Consider the following 17,971-nt stretch of genomic DNA (forward strand, 5'->3'; position numbering starts at 1 on the left):
AAAGGCAAATCATTAAGGGAAACCTACTTGCAGGTTAAAAATCAAAATACTGTATAGGATAATTATCTGTTGCATAGTATAGTTCAATCTTAATATACAATACTGAATGCTTTTAAGCATCAGAGAGTATTTAGCATATAATAGAAAGCTCCTGGATCCAAATTAAATGCATAATTAAAGCTTTAAAGATGCCCACAAGAATTACTCCAAATGAGTTATTTCATTTTCAGAGCATTCATCTGCTAACAGAAATTAAGAGATTTCTTATTCTCATTTTCCAAATAAATCCCTTTAATAAACCAATATGAAAACAGATTCTGACCATTCGTATATTGAAACTAGGATTCAGGGATTCTTAGAAGCTGTCAAGAAGGTTGGGAGGATGTGATGTATCAGTGGTGGAGAACAGTAGGAGTTTCAAGCTAATGACTGGTAAATGCCTTTCACCACCTGTCAAATATCACAAAGAAAATTAAATTCCACCAGCTCCTCTACTAGACACTCTGGGTTTACATCTTTTAGCAAGTTTGGAAGCCATTCTCTCAGGCTTTAACCAATAAATTATCATTCTCGGTGCTGCATCGCTAAGCAATGATTCTGACAGCTTATCAGAGCTACCTCTTGAAAGACAGAAGTAGTGGGATGGTGTTATTTCTACCTCTAGAGACGCTGATAAACCTTTTACTATTTGAAAGTAGAATTGTGTTTACTTCCAAATCTAAAGGCTCATTTCTGATCAGATGTTACCATGAGGTCTTGTATTTCACTCGCAAAAAGTCTGCTCAGGCCCATGTGCCCTTTTTACAACACATGTGATTTAGAATGGAGCTCTAACCACTGGATACTGTAGCATTTCCAACACTAATTAAATGTATTTCTCTCATAAAAAGGTTGCCTTGAATAATTACTAGTGACCAGATGCTGCTCAGAATCATGCAGTGCCAAGAAAATGATTGCTAGAGCTTCCTTAACACTGGTCACCCATTTTGATGGCTCAGAATATGTTTTGTGCCCTATTGATGGAGACTGTGAACACTCGAGAGAGATGGGCCAATAGTAAAAGTAGAAATGATTAAAATGAAAGGTGTGAAGACAGTTTTGCATCCTTTTATTTTTCAGTGGTGAATAACATCAGATTGACAGTCCTAGAAACAGAATTCTTTTGTTATCCTGAACTGCAAAGATAATCAGGAAGATTAATAATTGTTTCACAGCACCCCAAGAGATGAGAAATATTGTTATCCACATTTGAAAGAGGAACAAACACAGTCTCAGAGCAGTTAAGTGATTCTGCCAAGATCACACAGAAAGACAGAGATGGAGCTGAGAATAGAACCCAGAACTCTGACTGCCAGTCCTGTGCTATAACTATGCTCTGTCTCTGACAAAAGCATTTACTCTCCATGTACATTCAATCTCTGGCCTCTCTGATTATGTTGCCTAAACAAGTGCCAGTTTGTGGTAATTGTGAGGAGTTTTTCTGTGAGTTTGTTTTTATTAAATACCAATTACCAACACACACAAAAGGCTAGGTGGGAAGGGAGATAAGAATGCAGGGCAGTGTAGGCTCTCATAGTTGCGGGTAAGTCCAGCTATCATTTTGGAAGCTGTCCGAAGGGGTGGAGTGAATGGGGTACTGAGACATTCTGGGAAGTTGCAAGGAATGTGTGGGAGGAATTTGGGGAGGGCCTGGAAAGCAGTTGTGTATCAACTGCAGGGGGAACAAGCATGCATGTTTTCTGCCTGAAGCATAATTAGAGACTTCCAACATCTCTGTTTGCTCTTCCATCACTTTTATCATCTGCTCCAGGCCCTGCTCTCATTTCTGTTCTATTTTAAATTTTTCATTCAGTGTCTCTCTCCACTCCCTGCATTCTCTTTTTTCAGCCTCTGAGGAGTACTGCACCTCTCAGAACATGTCCTCCTTGCTCCACCTTGGTCACTTCCTTATCTGGCGGAGGCTCTCTGCTGGTGTGTAGGGGGTTCCCCTGAAGGTCACATCTGCAGAAGCATAAGAAACAATAAACAGAAGCATGATTGTTAATTCACGCACAGCATTGAATCGTTATAGTAAACACTTTTTTCATATGAATCACTTTCTCACTGTCCCTTGGCAAGCACACATCTCAGCAAACACGGTCAAGATGGGGCAGAGGATCTAAGTGATTTCTTAAGGGGATCACTGCAGGTGACTAGCAACAATGTTGTAAATTCTGCCATTATTTTCCACAGGCCGGGGTCACTGAAGCCAATATCTCAATCCTGAGGGTAAGCAAGGATACAAGGGTGTATCTCCCTGCACGCATGCGGCTTCTGACCCAGTCCCTATGCTGCCCTTTGGGGTGAGGGATAGCTCAGTGGTTTGAGCATTGGCCTGCTAAACCCAAGGTTGTGAGTTCAATCCTTGAGGGGGCCATTTAGGGATCTGGGGCAAAAATTGGGGATTGGTCCTGAGCAGGGGGTTGGACTAGATGACCTCCTGAGGTCTCTTCCAACCCTGATATTCTATGATTCTCACCTGTTCCCTGCACAAGTGATTGCCAATTGGCATGGGTAAGTTTCCTACAATGGGGGAAGAAACAAAGCAGCTCTGTGAAGGAACCTTCGGTCGAGGATTGATGAGTACCTCCAGGAAAGTTTCATAGAGACCTCTCTGGAGGATTCCCTTGAAATCTCAGTGTGCATTAACACACTCTTCCACTGCACTGCTTAGCTGCACAAGGGAACGTGGAGCACATGCAAACACAGGTAGTCTTGTACATTTCTATCGCTTCATCCACTTCTAGAATGTAAAGAGCAAAGAACAGCTCTACCTCATGTAACCAAGCAGAATCAACTCAAAAAGATCACTTACCAGGGCTCTCCTCTCCTGCATCATGCATGCCAGAGATGGACTGCTGGGACTGGCTAGACCTCTCCGGAGTGGAGGAGAGGTCCTGACTCGCCGCACCACCAGACGAACCTGCCGTGTGCTCCACATCATCCTCCAACTTGACCCACTAGTCCACAGCTTCGTCCTTGGGGTTGTGTCCACTGTCACCAACCCCGCCAAAATATCCATGGGGCTCCATATCTCCAGTGGAGCTAGAGAAGTATTAGTACCATTAAACAAGGCACTGGTGAGACCTCATCTGGCCTACTGTGTGCAATTCTGGTCTCCCATGTTTAAGAAAGATGAATTCAAACTGGAGCAGGTGCAGAGAAGGGCTACTAGAAAGATCAGAAGAATGGAAAATCTATCTTACTAGAGGAGATTCAAAGAGCTTGTCTTGTTTAGCCTAACCAAACGGAGGCTGAGGGAAGATATGATTGCTCTCTATAAATACATCAGGGTACATCAGGGAGGGAGAGGAGTTATTTAAGTTAAGTACCAGTGTTGACACAGGAACAAATGGATATAAACTGGCCATCAACAAGTTTAGGCTTGAAATTAGATGATGGTTTCTAACCATCAGAGGAGTGAAGTCCCGGAACAGCCTTCCGAGGGGAGCAGTGGGGGCAAAAAACCTAACTAGCTTCAAGACTGAGCTTGATAAGTTTATGGAGAGGATGGTATGATGAGACTGCCTACAATGGTATGTAGCCGACCTGTGACTACTAGTAGCAAATATCCCCAATGGCTAATGATGAGACACTAGCTATGGAGGGCTGTGAGTTACTATAGAGAATTATTTCCTGGTGTCTGCCTGTTGGGTCCTGCTGAAATGCTCAGGGTCCAACTGATCGCCATATTCGCGGTTGGGAAGGAATTTTAACCTGAGTCAGATTGGCAGAGACCCTGAGGGTTTTTTGCCTTCCTCTGCAGCATGGGTCATGGGTCACTTACAGGTTTGAACTAGTGTAAATGGTGGATTCTCTATAACTTGAAGTCTTTAAACTATGATTTGAGGACTTCATTAACTCTGCCAAAGGTTAGAGTCTATTACAGAAGTGAGTGGGTGAGATTCTGTGGCCTCCAGTGTGCTGGAGGTCAGACTATATGATCATGATGGACCCTTCTGGGCCTAAACTCTATCAGCAACAAATTACTACATCTAACTTGCCCAAACCAAGAGAGAAGAGAGGGAACTTTGTTTCCTAGATATATCTCTGAGACACTATGCCTCCCAGGACCACTGCTGGGGTAGTGCAGCTTACCCATCACCCCCTTGTTCAGTGTTGGGTCTAAAGGCATAGTCTAGCCTGGTGTTAATAACCCGCTGTGATTTGACATAAAATCTTGATGCATTTTAAAAAAATCCCTATGTGAGCCAGTTTAAAGCAGAACATGTTTTTCTGGTGTACGTACCAGCTGTAAACAAGCAATTTAAGGATAACTAAGAACAATTCAGAAATCAAAAGAGCTTCAGATGAGCATATCCCAAGAGTGAACACATTCAGCAGATGCAACTAAAAACCCAGTGTGGAAAATAATTTGTTTTTGTAACAAACCTCGAGCCTTCATTTTAGATGCTAAACCGGAACTGCAGCATCAGAAGCTATTCCAGTCACTAAAAATGATTAAGGTGTGAATCATGAGAGCATAACAATTTTTAATTACATTTGTCTTTGTGCGTCTCCTATTCCTGTGAATAATATCACTGCACAATTCTATGACAGAATGTCAGTGGAGATATGCTAAAGGAGAGCAAATGTAATGGGGCCTGTGCAGAAGATATTATTCAAGCCCAAAGAAAATTATACATCTTCACTCTTGCTGACAACCTAAACAATGCTGCATTTGAAACATAAATGATACACTGTTTAGCTGGAAAAGTCATTAGACACATGATGGAAAATGGAAGCAAGCTAACCATCTTCCTAGAACAAATGGTGCTGTGCTTTTTGCATAAGCAAGTTGATGTATTTTTAAGTTTACTTCCAGATTTTGCTCTTCAAAATGAAAAAAAAATAGACTACTGAGGACTAAAATATCCGCATTGCCTGCAGTATGCTTGTTGACCTTCCCACTATTATACCTCTAACATGAGGAAGATAGATGGCTCCTGCCCTCCTTACTCAGGCAGGACTCCCAGTTATTTCTGACCTGGCTGAGTAGCAGTCAACACTCCAGCATCGTTGCTTCTTACTGCTTCCCCAGTTTCTAATCTAGCTCTTTTATCCCTCTCCTTGTGGTCATTTATTTCCTTTGAGTTTCTTGTAAGACTCCTTATCAAAAGTTTTTAGAAAATCAATTATGCCCCATTAGGTCACCTTTCTATTAAATCATTGTAAGTAATGTAGCAGGTTGGAAAGAGAGAGCGTTTTCCTTTAGGCTCAGATAGCCTGGCTTCTTTATCAGGATATACTTATCAGTTAGGATCATCCTTGCACTGCTCCTCCAGCCATTGGAGAAGTGAAGAGTACAGTACATATAGCTGCATATATTAAAATTTGGATTCACTTTCTCTTTCACTAATCCCACCTTTATCAAAATAAATTATTTTTTGAACCACCAGTCCTCAAAAAAATCTATACAGTCTTTGTTTCTTCATGACCAGATTACAAACCATTCTAGGCACTAACTGAATACACACACAATTCAGCGAAGAGATTTGGAAAACAGAGTGTAAACAACATATTGGGCCAGATTCTCAGGACCAGCTGTGGGAAGGGGCAAAGTTAGCTTTAAGTAACTTTTGCATTGCCCCAGTCCTGGAGCATCCGTGTGCCAGCCAAATCCCCAGTACACATTAGAATATCCTTTTGGCTACCCTATCTCGTGCAAGCTGCCAACAAAGGATTCTAGGTGGACTCCTCCTGAAGGTCGAAACAGCAGACTGGACTTCTACATAGAGTGCTTCCACTGACGTGCACGGGCTGAAATTGTGGAAAAGCAGCATCATTTGCCCCATAACCTCAGCCGTGCGGAACACAATGCCATCCACAGCCTCAGAAACAACTCTGACATCATAATCAAAAAGGCTGACAAAGGAGGTGCTGTCGTCATCATGAATAGGTCAGAATATGAACAAGAGGCTGCTCGGTAGCTCTCCAACACCACTTTCTACAAGCCATTACCCTATGATCCCACTGAGAGTTACCAAAAGCAACTACAGCATTTGCTCAAGAAACTTCCTGAAAAAGCACAAGATCAAATCCGCACAGACACACCCCTAGAACCCTGACCAGGGGTATTCTATCTGCTACCCAAGATCCATAAACCTGGAAATCCTGGGCGCCCCATCATCTCAGGCATTGGCACCCTGACAGCAGGATTGTCTGGCTATGTAGACTCCCTCCTCAGGCCCTACGCTACCAGCATTCCCAGCTACCTTCGAGACACCACTGACTTCCTGAGGAAACTTCAGTCCATCGGTGATCTTCCTGATAACACCATCCTGGCCACTATGGATGTAGAAGACCTCTACACCAACATTCCACACAAAGATGGACTACAAGCCATCAAGAACACTATCCCTGATAATGTCACGGCTAACCTAGTGGCTGAACTTTGTGACTTTGTCCTTACCCATAACTATTTTACATTTGGGGACAATGTATACCTTCAGATCAGCGGCACTGCTATGGGTACCCGCATGGCCCCACAGTATGCCAACATTTTTATGGCTGATTTAGAACAACGCTTCCTCAGCTCTCGTCCCCTAAAGCCCCTACTCTACTTGCGCTATATTGATGACATCTTCATCATCTGGACCCATGGAAAAGAAGCCCTTGAGGAATTCCACCATGATTTCAACAATTTCCATCCCACCATCAACCTCAGCCTGGTCCAGTCCACACAAGAGATCCACTTCCTGGACACTACAGTGCTAATAAACAATGGTCACATAAACACCACCCTATACCGGAAACCTACTGACCGCTATTCCTACCTACATGCCTCCAGCTTTCACCCTGACCACATCACACGATCCATCGTCTACAGCCAAGCTCTGCGATACAAGCGCATTTGCTCCAACCCCTCAGACAGAGACAAACACCTACAAGATCTCTATCAAGCTTTCTTACAACTACAGTACCCACCTGCGGAAGTGAAGAAACAGATTGATACAGCCAGAAGAGTTCCCAGAAGTCACCTACTACAGGACAGGCCTAACAAAGAAAATAACAGAACGCCACTAGCCGTCACCTTCAGCCCCCAACTAAAACCCCTCCAACGCATTATTAAGGATCTACAACCTATCCTGAAGGATGACCCAACACTCTCACAAATCTTGGGAGACAGGCCAGTCCTTGCCTACAGACAGCCCCGCAACCTGAAGCAAATACTCACCAACAACCACATACCACACAACAGAACCACTAGCCCAGGAACCTATCCTTGCAACAAAGCCCGTTGCCAACTGTGCCCACATATCTATTCAGGGGACACTATCACAGGGCCTAATAACATCAGCCACACTATCAAAGGCTCGTTCACCTGCACATCCACCAATGTGATATATGCCATCATGTGCCAGCAATGCCCCTCTGCCATTTACATTGGTCAAACTGGACAGTGTCTACGTAAAAGAATAAATGGACACAAATCAGATGTCAAGAATTATAACATTCATAAACCAGTCGGAGAACACTTCAATCTCTCTGGTCACGCAGTCACCGACATGAAGGTCACTATCTTACAACAAAAAAACTTCAAATCCAGACTCCAGCGAGAAACTGCTGAATTGGAATTCATTTGCAAATTGGAAACTATTAATTTAGGCTTAAATAGAGACTGGGAGTGGCTAAGTCATTATGCAAGGTAGCCTATTTCCCCTTGCTTTTTCCTACCCCCCCCCCCAGACGTTCTGGTTAAACTTGGATTTAAACTTGGAGAGTGGTCAGTTTGGATGAGCTATTGCCAGCAGGAGAGTGAGTTTATGTGTGTGTTCCCCCCCGGGGGGGAGTGTGTGAGAAAGCCTGGATCTGTGCTGGAAATGACCCACCTTGATTATCATGCACATTGTAGGGAGAGTGGTCACTTTGGATGAGCTATTACCAGCAGGAGAGTGAGTTTGTGTGTGTATGGGGGTGGGGGGGTGAGAAAACCTGGATTTATGCTGGAAATGGCCCACCTTGATTATCATGCACATTGTAGGGAGAGTGGTCACTTTGGATAAGCTATTACCAGCAGGAGATTGAGTTTGTGTGTGTGTGGTTTTTGGAGAGGGGCGAGGGGGTGAGAGAACCTGGATTTGTGCAGGAAATGGCCCACCTTGATTATCATACACATTGTGAAGAGAGTGGTCACTTTGGATGGGCTATTACCAGCAGGAGAGTGAGTTTGTGTGGGGGGGGAACGGAGGGTGAGAAAACCTGGATTTGTGCTGGAAATGGCCCAACTTGATGATCACTTTAGATAAGCTATTACCAGCAGGACAGTGGGGTGGGAGGGGGTATTGTTGCATGGTCTCTGTGTGTATATAATATCTTCTGCAATTTCCATGGTATGATCCGATGAAGTGAGCTGTAGCTCATAAAAGCTCATGATCAAATAAATTAGTTAGTCTCTAAGGTGCCACAAGTACTCCTTTTCTTTTTATGTATATACAAAGAGATTCAACATCAGAAAAATAAGGGGACAATGAGGGCTGAAACCACAGAAGCTAAGGAAGAAAGTCTGGTACCCCTGCTCTGTGCCCCTTATGCTATGTAAAAGGGCTGGGGTGCTGTAAACGTGACCCTAAAAGCTCTGGTTCTTGCTGTTAGTGTATTCCCCCAGTGCAGACACTGTAAAGACAGCCATAAGGCTGCCTCCTGAGGACCCATAAGGTGTGCTGGTGTGGCTGAGGGTTAGGGGCATCAAATATGGGGTTGGAGGCTGCAGCATGCAATGAAACCCTGTGGAGATTCCAGGCATCCCTGTAACCCATCAGACAACCCAGGGAGGCTGCCATTACTTGTATAGAACCCCAGGACTTTGTGTCCTCTCCAGCCTGCAGCATAGCCCAGAACTGGGAGGTGCTGCACTTCATTTTGCTGTGGTATTCAGTCTGCAGAAAGCAGGCATGCTTAAATATTTCACCATAAGCAGTATTAAAAGGATACCTAGCAGTAGATGTGAAACATAGAGATAATATTCACAGCACTGTTGAAAATACAATAGGTAGCCTTGGGCTTACTCATGCAGTGGAAGACAATGCAAGCATATCTCTGACAGTTATATTGCTTCTCATATTAGGTTCCTTCCCCATTAACAGCATTTCAAGATACAGAAGGGTAATTACTAGGTGGGGCTTTTTGTTTGTTTGCTTGCTTTCATATGCTAACCTTTTCCCCCATAAAACCATGCACCTGAAGGTTATCTATCTAATTTCAAGAAGGCTTTCTGTTGCTACTGTTCATTGAAATATTCATCTTCCCCACTAATTGCTGTGTGGGAGTTATTCACTGAATAAAAGAACCTTTTATATTTCCTATTTCATATACAGACTCTAAAACATCATTCCATTATATTACTTCACTTCTTCATCTCTGGTAAAGGTTAGTCTTTTACTGTTTAAGAGAGCAATTATCAAACATCGTAAGTTTGATAATGAGCTGGAACAATATGGAGGAAGGCATTCAAAAGTGCAGCTATTATTCAGTTTGGCATGCATGCCACTGATTTAACCATATCATGCTGAAAAATCCTTGAGTAAAAGAGCAAGGCTGTATCTACCATTCCTCTGGATGGTTTCTTTATTTGGAGTAATATTTTTTACCATAACATCAAAATCCATTCCTCATAGCCCCCACTGGAAAGACTCCTGTTTACTTCTAGGGGAGCTGAATTAGGCCACGAACAACACAAGGAAGTTGACTGATGTATCAGGAAGTACTTGCCAACCAGTATTATTCCAGCCATTGGTGCTGACATTCTATGATCTTCTTAAATAAAAGATGGCATTCAGCCCCTAATGAATTCGAAGCAAAATGTTTCTCCAGAGAGAAGATTTGGCAGCTCTAGAAATGGTAGAAATTAAAATAGTTTACTTTTACAGTAAAAAACAAAACTCATTTATCACTCAAGCCCATGCCATGTACTTGGATGTTCATTATACAGTAGATGACTAGTAGGGATGGGCAAACTTAGTGTTGCGTGATTTCAAATTTCACGTGAATATGCTGGAGAACATTTTCAAACATGGGTGTCTCGAGTGGGTCCTCACAATCTGTATTTAGATTCCTAAATCAAAGGCTCCTGATTTCCTGAAGCAAGGAACACTCAAAGCTCTCAGAAAGGACACTGATGTAGGAGCATAAATACTGACTTAAATGCTCAACACTAGACACCCATCTTTAAAAACATTGGCCAAGTGGCTCAAAAGTTTGGCTGCAAACTGAACATTGTTGTGTACATGTTCCTTGTAGGAAAGACTGAAAAAAAATTTCTGTCAAACTCATTGGGTGAAAAATGGAACAGAGGGCAGGCAAAATAGAACACAAAAAGAGAGGATGGTGAAAAGAACATTCCCAATGAAAAATATATATGATATGCTATATAGAGTCCACTTTCTAGTCTCAGCCTTACTTTTAGGGGTGTTCTACAGTCCCTAAAAGTTAGCATAGGCTTCCCTTTAAATAGAGAAACTTTTTAAAGAAGGGTTTAAATGTATAGAGGTAGGTGCTATGTAGTATATTGCTTACACTTTGAAGCAAAACAATAGTTTGCTGAGCCATAAAACTTGAAGCTTGGTCTGTGTTACAAAGTTCGTTTGACATAAGTTGCCTTGTGTTGACCTATTTGCTCATGTGTATACATTCAGATTTGTCTCTGGCTGCTGTAAGTGCCCTGTACTTGTACTCATGGAAACGGGCTGAAATTTTATTGTGTCATGTAACTGAAAATTCCCTCCCCATTCCCTCTCCCAGGCCTCCTGCTCTTGGGAGGCCACACTCACCCTGGCTGGGATTGGAGAGCAGTGCTGTGCAGGCACTCCAAAGTAGAAGTGTCAATAAATGTGTCAAAAAGAAAAGGAGGACTTGTGGCACCTTAGAGACTAACCAATTTATTTGAGCATTTGCGAATACAGACTAACACGGCTGTTACTCTGAAACCTGTCAATAAATGTGTCGTATTTTAAACTTTTATATGGATAAGAGAAAGGCATTCTGAAACTTATCTTTTGCTTTTCATTGTGACCATAAATATTATGATACATTTTTCTGTTTTATCTGTGGCTGTTGCCGTTGTGGTCTTGAGAGGTGCCCCTTCCACACCCACAGAACACTTGACACTGATGTTGAGAAAGAATAGAACTAGGGAGGATGTGTTCAGTGAGATCTTGCAAGCCAGTGGTGCATTGGAACAGGGGGCCTGGAGGGTGAATATGGTAGATAGCCTGGAGGAGGAAAGAGCAGGCAGGAGCAAATCCCAGCAGGAAAAGGAGAGGGAGCTGCACCAGGTTATAATGAGGCTTCTCAGGCAGAAAACACAAATGCTGCAGATTCTTTTTGACCTACAGGTCCAACAAACATAGACTCACTTCTCTTTGAAATCCATGAAGAACTCCATTTTAGCACCTCCCTACACCCCTCTCTCAACATTCCATGTGGTATCAGGGGTTACATCCCTAAACCCCTACCTCTTCACACCAGAGGACAGTAAGAACAGCATCTCATACACCTACAGTGGCTCTCATAGGGTATGTGAGGCCAAAATGGACTGAAATGGAGAGGAAAGTTTTCTACCTTTCCCATTTTAAAGTTCTGTTAATTTATTTTAGAAGTTTGTGTTTTAATTGCACGTTCTTCTTTTACACTGTTTTTGGTACACAGTACATGTCTATTTTGGGGAAATTAATTTATCTTATTACTTCACTGTGCCTAGTGTGGTACTCAAAGCACCTACTCCTTGTAATTGTACAGGACCACAGAATTCATAGGTTCAGTGAAAAACACAGTGTAATAATTATAATGTACAGCAAGCACCACAGAATTCATAGGTGCATTAAAAGATAGTGTGGTATTCTTACATGTACACCAAGCACTCCACTGTTCCTAACCACCCTCAAAACTGCAGGGCCAGGCAGAGCACACTCTACCATACCACATTACTGTGGCTGCTGGTTAAGGTGCTTCTCTAGGCCACCCTCAGCCGCATAATGTCCACTGTGTCTGGCTGTTCAAACTCACCAAACAGCTGCTCCACCTTCACCCCGGCAGAAACTTTTCTACCTTTGTCTCACAGATATTATGCAGGACACAGAAGGCAGCTGTAACTATTGGGATATTTTTTTCTCTGAGATCCAGTCTTGTGAGTAAACAATGCCAGCATCCCTACAACCTACCAAAAGCACGTTCAGCTTTCATTCTGCACCTGCAGAGCCGTAGTTGAATCTTTTCTTGATTCTGTCAAGGTTGCTGGTGTACATTTTCATGAGTAAGGGGTAAGCTGGGTCCAGCCAGAATCACTACTCACATTTCACCATTGCCAACAGTAATCCATCGTTCAGGAAAGAATGTCCCTGATTGCAAGCTTCTGCACAGTCCTGTGGTCTTAAAGATGCGAGTGTCATACACCTTCCCTTAACAGCCCACGTGATATCAGTGAAGCATCTCCCATGATCCACTATCACTCGCATAACTATTATCAAAATAGCCCTTTCTGTTGATGTACGCTATGGCAACGTGGACTGGTGCCAAAATAGGGATGTGCGTGCTGGTTGTCAGAAACCCCATAGCTCCAAGTCCATCCATGGACATTGCCAAGACATTCCTGCATAACAGGAAATGATTAATGGCCCTGCACACTTGCATGGCAACAGCCCTCAATGAATTTTCCAATTCCAAAATGATTTTCCACTGACCGGCAGCAAACTGGCATTGCAAGCTTCCAGAGTGCAATTGCCACTTGCGTCTCAGTTATCAGGGCAGCTCTCATTTTGGTGTCCCTGTGCTGGAGAGCTGGGACAAACTTGGCAGAGAGATTCATGAATTTCGTTTTCTGTAGCTGAAAGTTCTTCAGCTCAGTGTTCCAAACCTACATTACAATGTAATCTCACCAGTCAGTACTTTTTTCTCAGGCCCAGAAGCAGCTCTCCACTATCTTCAGCTGTTCCATGAATGCCACCAACAACATTGAATTGGATTTGGCTGTCCCCCTCAGCAATCCATCCTTGAAGAAACTGTCATGTCCCCCATTGTTGTGGTACTTCCTGCAGCTTTGCAAATATCAGAGGATTGTTCATCCTATGTTTGCAATGTTAATGACAATAGTGCAGAGCTCTGCAGCCTCCATGCTTCTGTCAGAGATAGTGGATAGCAAAAAGTGCCACGAGTTTGTGGTATTTTTTAAAAAGATGACGCACAAGTATAGGCTATGGATGGCATTATGGGATGAGAAATTTGCATGATGGAACTTGACCCCTTGCTCCTAGTCACCCCTGCACAACTCATTTCTGTCTCACAATATATTGTGAAAATTTCCCAAAAGATGGTGCACGAGGTGGTAGCAAGTGGCACACTGGATTACCTATGCATGGTGCACTGCACTGTGTATCAGCACAAACACTCCTGGTGAATATGTGCAGCACCGATGCAAGCAGCCAGCCATGCATGCGCATGAGCAATATACTAACTGCAGCGGCTTTACACTGATGTAACTTACATTGACCAAAGTGTATAGTGTAGACATAGCCTCACAATCCATAAAGTTTGCCACTCCCTAAAAATGAGACATTTTTACACATCCAGAGTTATTGTTTCATGTTTTTCTGACTGGGAAACTCCAAGCCTGTTTTTTACCAGTTCTACATTTTATTAATTGTAAGTTAAGTGTAGCTTTTGGATCTGAACATGGTTTGATATGCTGATGCTAATTAACAATTAAATCAGACAGTTACAAAAATAATTAATGGATCTTTGTATCACATACGTATCTTTTGTCATATTTGTATCTTTGTATCACATACGTCATCATTCAGCAGCATTCCATTATCAAGTCAAGACTTAACCACCACACACATGAGGGCCAAATTCTCCCCACACGTGCAGCAATGCAACTCCAGTGAAGCCAAAAGGGTTGCATGAGCAGGACTTTAGCCCTATAACAATCTTCAGAATGCTTATTTTATAATTAAAAATAAATAAATACTTGGATAAACATTTATTTGTACAGGCCACAAAATAGGACAGTCTTCAGCTAAGCAGAAAAAAAACAGGTTGGGTATCACTGCACAAACTTAGTTTTCTGCGTACTGTGCAGTTATATATCCACAGGTGATATTCTTCTTGCCCGAGGATGTTTTCCCTGTTAAGCAGATGGAGTTACAGAGCCCAGGGTGTACTGCACCTCAGCTAGGCAAAATGAATGAAGGATCGTTTTCAGTAAGCATGGTTTGATTCCCTTGTTTACATGTTTAGAAATACAGATTTCTATGTAATGCTCTCATTACAACAAATCTTTCCAAATAAGAGGGAGAACAGAATATCACTATGCTTTAACTTCCTTGGGAGAGAAAGAAAGAAGGCCTGTTTCAAAAATGATGAACGATTTTGCATGCTAAGCTTCAGACTCCTTTTTCAGAGTGTGAGTGCTCAGCACTTTCTGAAAATCAGACCCCTTTAAGGTGTAACTCTCCTGCTGGGATTTTTTTGGGGGTGAAGATGCCCCTAATTGGCATAGAGCTGGCAAAGCTGACTCCTGTGCCACTCCTGTGCAACCCCCAGGTATGTAACATGTTGGGAATGGAAGGGGGCAAACCCAGAGTAGAATGCACTTCAGCAGTTCCTTGACGACTCTTGTCAGATGGCATAAATTAGAGTAGCCCCCATCTGTACTTAGCGGTAAGTCTGAGCAGAGAATCAGGTAGCCAGAGCCAGCTCCTTGGTAACCTTCCATTTCTGCTGTGCCTAGCAGAAACTGGCTGTAACAGAAACCCTAGCCTGAAGTCTGGGTCTGACATAGACATGGTAGCAATTTTTTTTCTATTTCTACAGCTTGGGCTTTGACTACCACAGGTCATAGGCGCCGACTTCTGCTGGCACCGGTGGGTGCTTGACCCCCCTCTGCCTCTGGCCCCGCCCCTGCCATGCCCCCATTCCAACCCCTTCCCCAAAGTCCCTGCCCCAACTCCGCCCCCTCCCTGCCCCTATTCCAACCCCTTCCCCAAATCCCCACCCTGGCCCCGCCTCCTCCCCTGAGCGCGCCATGTTCCTGCTCTTCCCCCCTCCCTCCCAGAGCTTGTTACGACATGAAACAGCTGTTTTGTGGCGTCAAGCGCTGGGAGGAGAAGTGGGGACGTGATGTGCTCAGGGAAGGAGGCGGAGGTGAGGTGGGGTGGGGTGGGGAGCTTGGCTGCCGGTGGGTGCAATTTTTCCCTGTGGGTGCTCCAGTCTTGGAGCACCCACGGGGTCGGCACCTATGCCACAGGTGTTGGTTTGTAACATTCTGAATTTATAAAAATCAGTGCACTTTACTTTCCTTTTACCTGCTCTCAAGTCCATATCCAAAGAAGTTTCCGGTAAGGAGACTGAACCATTGGAAGTTGAGCTTGTTGCATTAGACTTCAGAGACTTCGTTGATTTCAAAATGATAGTTTATGCTCCAAATTCCTTGGTCTATATCCAACAGATGTTTCTGCCCTGCTCCAATCTGAAATTATAGAGTGGTGAGTTTGGGAATAAAAGGACATATAAGAGGTAATATTTTGGGTGCAGTTAGTTAGGTCACTATATCATGAGATGCAGCTGATTACTCCATGGCACTCTGAGTGGTTTCCTGAGGTAGCAGAGTTTGGAAATAGGTACTGTGTAATACACTCACAACTACACTAGACAGGAATCAATCTCTGTACATTGGGGAAATGTTTCCAGTACTATATAACATATATACTAATTCTCCTGCGTGGGTCTCTGGTGGAGACATATATTACAGTTTGGTCATTCTGGGCTGGAGCTTTGTTGGCGTTTATTGCAGATGGAAATGATCTTGCTTTGATAAACCAGATTTTGAAGTGTAAGCAACTCAAAAGATGTAATTGTCCCATTGCTTTCTCGTGTTCTTCTAGGTTTATTTCATTAGAAGCTCCTCCATAGACTGTCTCTTTGGTGAATTATTTGCATAACTATAAAATAAAAGTCCCTCTCTGTGTTCTTTTTAATCACTATTTATAATATACTATGATGCATGTGAGAACATTTGCAACACACTTTCCTCTTCTGCCTTTATTCCTTTCGGTGTGTTAGCCCTCCTGTTGTAAATCTGCAAATATGTCTATTGCATCTGTCTATGTTCTGAGTGTTAATATATAATCACACACCCAAGGCTACATTGTGTCTAGCCAAACCAAAAAAAAAAAAAAAGACATAGTGACATTAATCTTTAGAAAGGGAGGTTTCAGTAAAATGAGAAATAAAATTTCATAGATTGAAAGATCAGAAGGAACCATTGTGATCATCTAGTCTGACCTCCTGTATAACAGGCCAGAGAACTTTCCCAAAATACTTCCTGGAACAGATCCTTTTAGAAAAAACAGCCAATCTTGATTTAAAAATTGTCTGTGATGAAGAATCCACAATGACATTTGGTAAATTGTTCCAATGGTTAATTACTCTCTCACTGTTAAAAAATTCTGCTTTATATCAAATCTGAATTTTCTAGTGTCGACTTCCAGCCACTGGATCGTGTTATACCTTACTCTGCTAAATTGAAAAGCCCATTTTTAAATACTTGTTCCCCACATTGGTACTTACAGACTAATCAAGCCACCTCTTAACCTTCTATTTGTTAAACTGAATAGATTGAACTCCTTGAGTCTATCATTATAAGGTACATTTTCTAATCCTTTAATCAATAATTTAAGCATCGGATTTAATTCAAACTACTGATATGCCTTACAAGGTTCTAAATTAAGTGTATCAACTCTGGTATGTTGTCATTGTGGACAGATCAATGAAATCCTCTGCTCAATGAGCAGCTCTAATCAGAAAAGCTAACAAGATGGTAGGATGCATAAGGAATGAGACCGAGAACAATATGCAGAATATTATATATACATCAGTGGTGCAGCCTTATCTGGATATACTGGTTATACTGTCCTATACTGTCACTCCATCTCAAAAAGGATATTGCAGAACTGGTGAGGGTTCAGAGAAGGGTAATGAGAAAGATTAAGGGCCTGGGAAAAAAATCTCATGTGATGTGATATTGAAAAGACAGAGATAGTTTACCTAATGAAATGAATAAGAGGGGGCATGATAAAAGTTTATAAAATACTGAGTGCTCTAGGGAAGGGAGATTGGGAGCTTCCCTTCTCCGCGACTCATAGTACAAGAACAAAGATACAGTTAATGCAATTAAAAGGTGGGAAATTCAAACCAGTAAAAGGAAATACTTTTTTTCACAAAATGTGCTTAAACTGTGGAACTCATTGCCATATGAAGTCACTGAGGCCAAGAACTTAACAGGTTTCAGAATGGAATTGGACATTTATAGGGATAACAAAAATACCCAGAGTTATCATAATTAATGACAAAGAGTTTAGAAGGATATTAAACTTTGTTTCAGGGCTCATGCCAATCTCCAACTATTAGAGACCAGGATGAGACTTAGGGCAGGGAAAGCACATCTGCCCTCTGTGGAGTTCTTGCACCTTCCTCTGAAGCATCTGGTGCTGGTGACAGAATACTGAACTAGATGGACCTTGGTTCTAATCCATGCTGGCAATTCTTATATTAGCTCTAACATGCCTGTGCAAGAGGTGATGGATACAAGGAGCCTCTGCCTCCCCATAAAAGGAACTAAGTACAATTGTTGTCTTTCCTAGCTAGCCATTCCAAAGTTGATGGGATGGATGGATAGGAGGTAGGGTCATAGCCTCCCACTCTCTATAACCAGCCAGTCGGGTTGGCCAGATGTTCAGGAGAGAACATGCTTGTAATGGGGTACCCACAGCACCCCTCTGGATTCGGCCCCTTGGCCCCTCTCTTCCATGAATCAGGGACACTTCAGACTGGTGCAATACCCATGTTCTTTATTCATGATCAGTTTCCCACCACCAATTTCCAACTATATACAGGCATTACAACTGCTTGGCCTACCACAGACTTGGCCCGTAACAGA

The sequence above is a fragment of the Lepidochelys kempii genome, chromosome 9, assembly GCF_965140265.1.
Source record: "Lepidochelys kempii isolate rLepKem1 chromosome 9, rLepKem1.hap2, whole genome shotgun sequence".
NCBI lineage: Eukaryota > Metazoa > Chordata > Testudines > Cheloniidae > Lepidochelys > Lepidochelys kempii.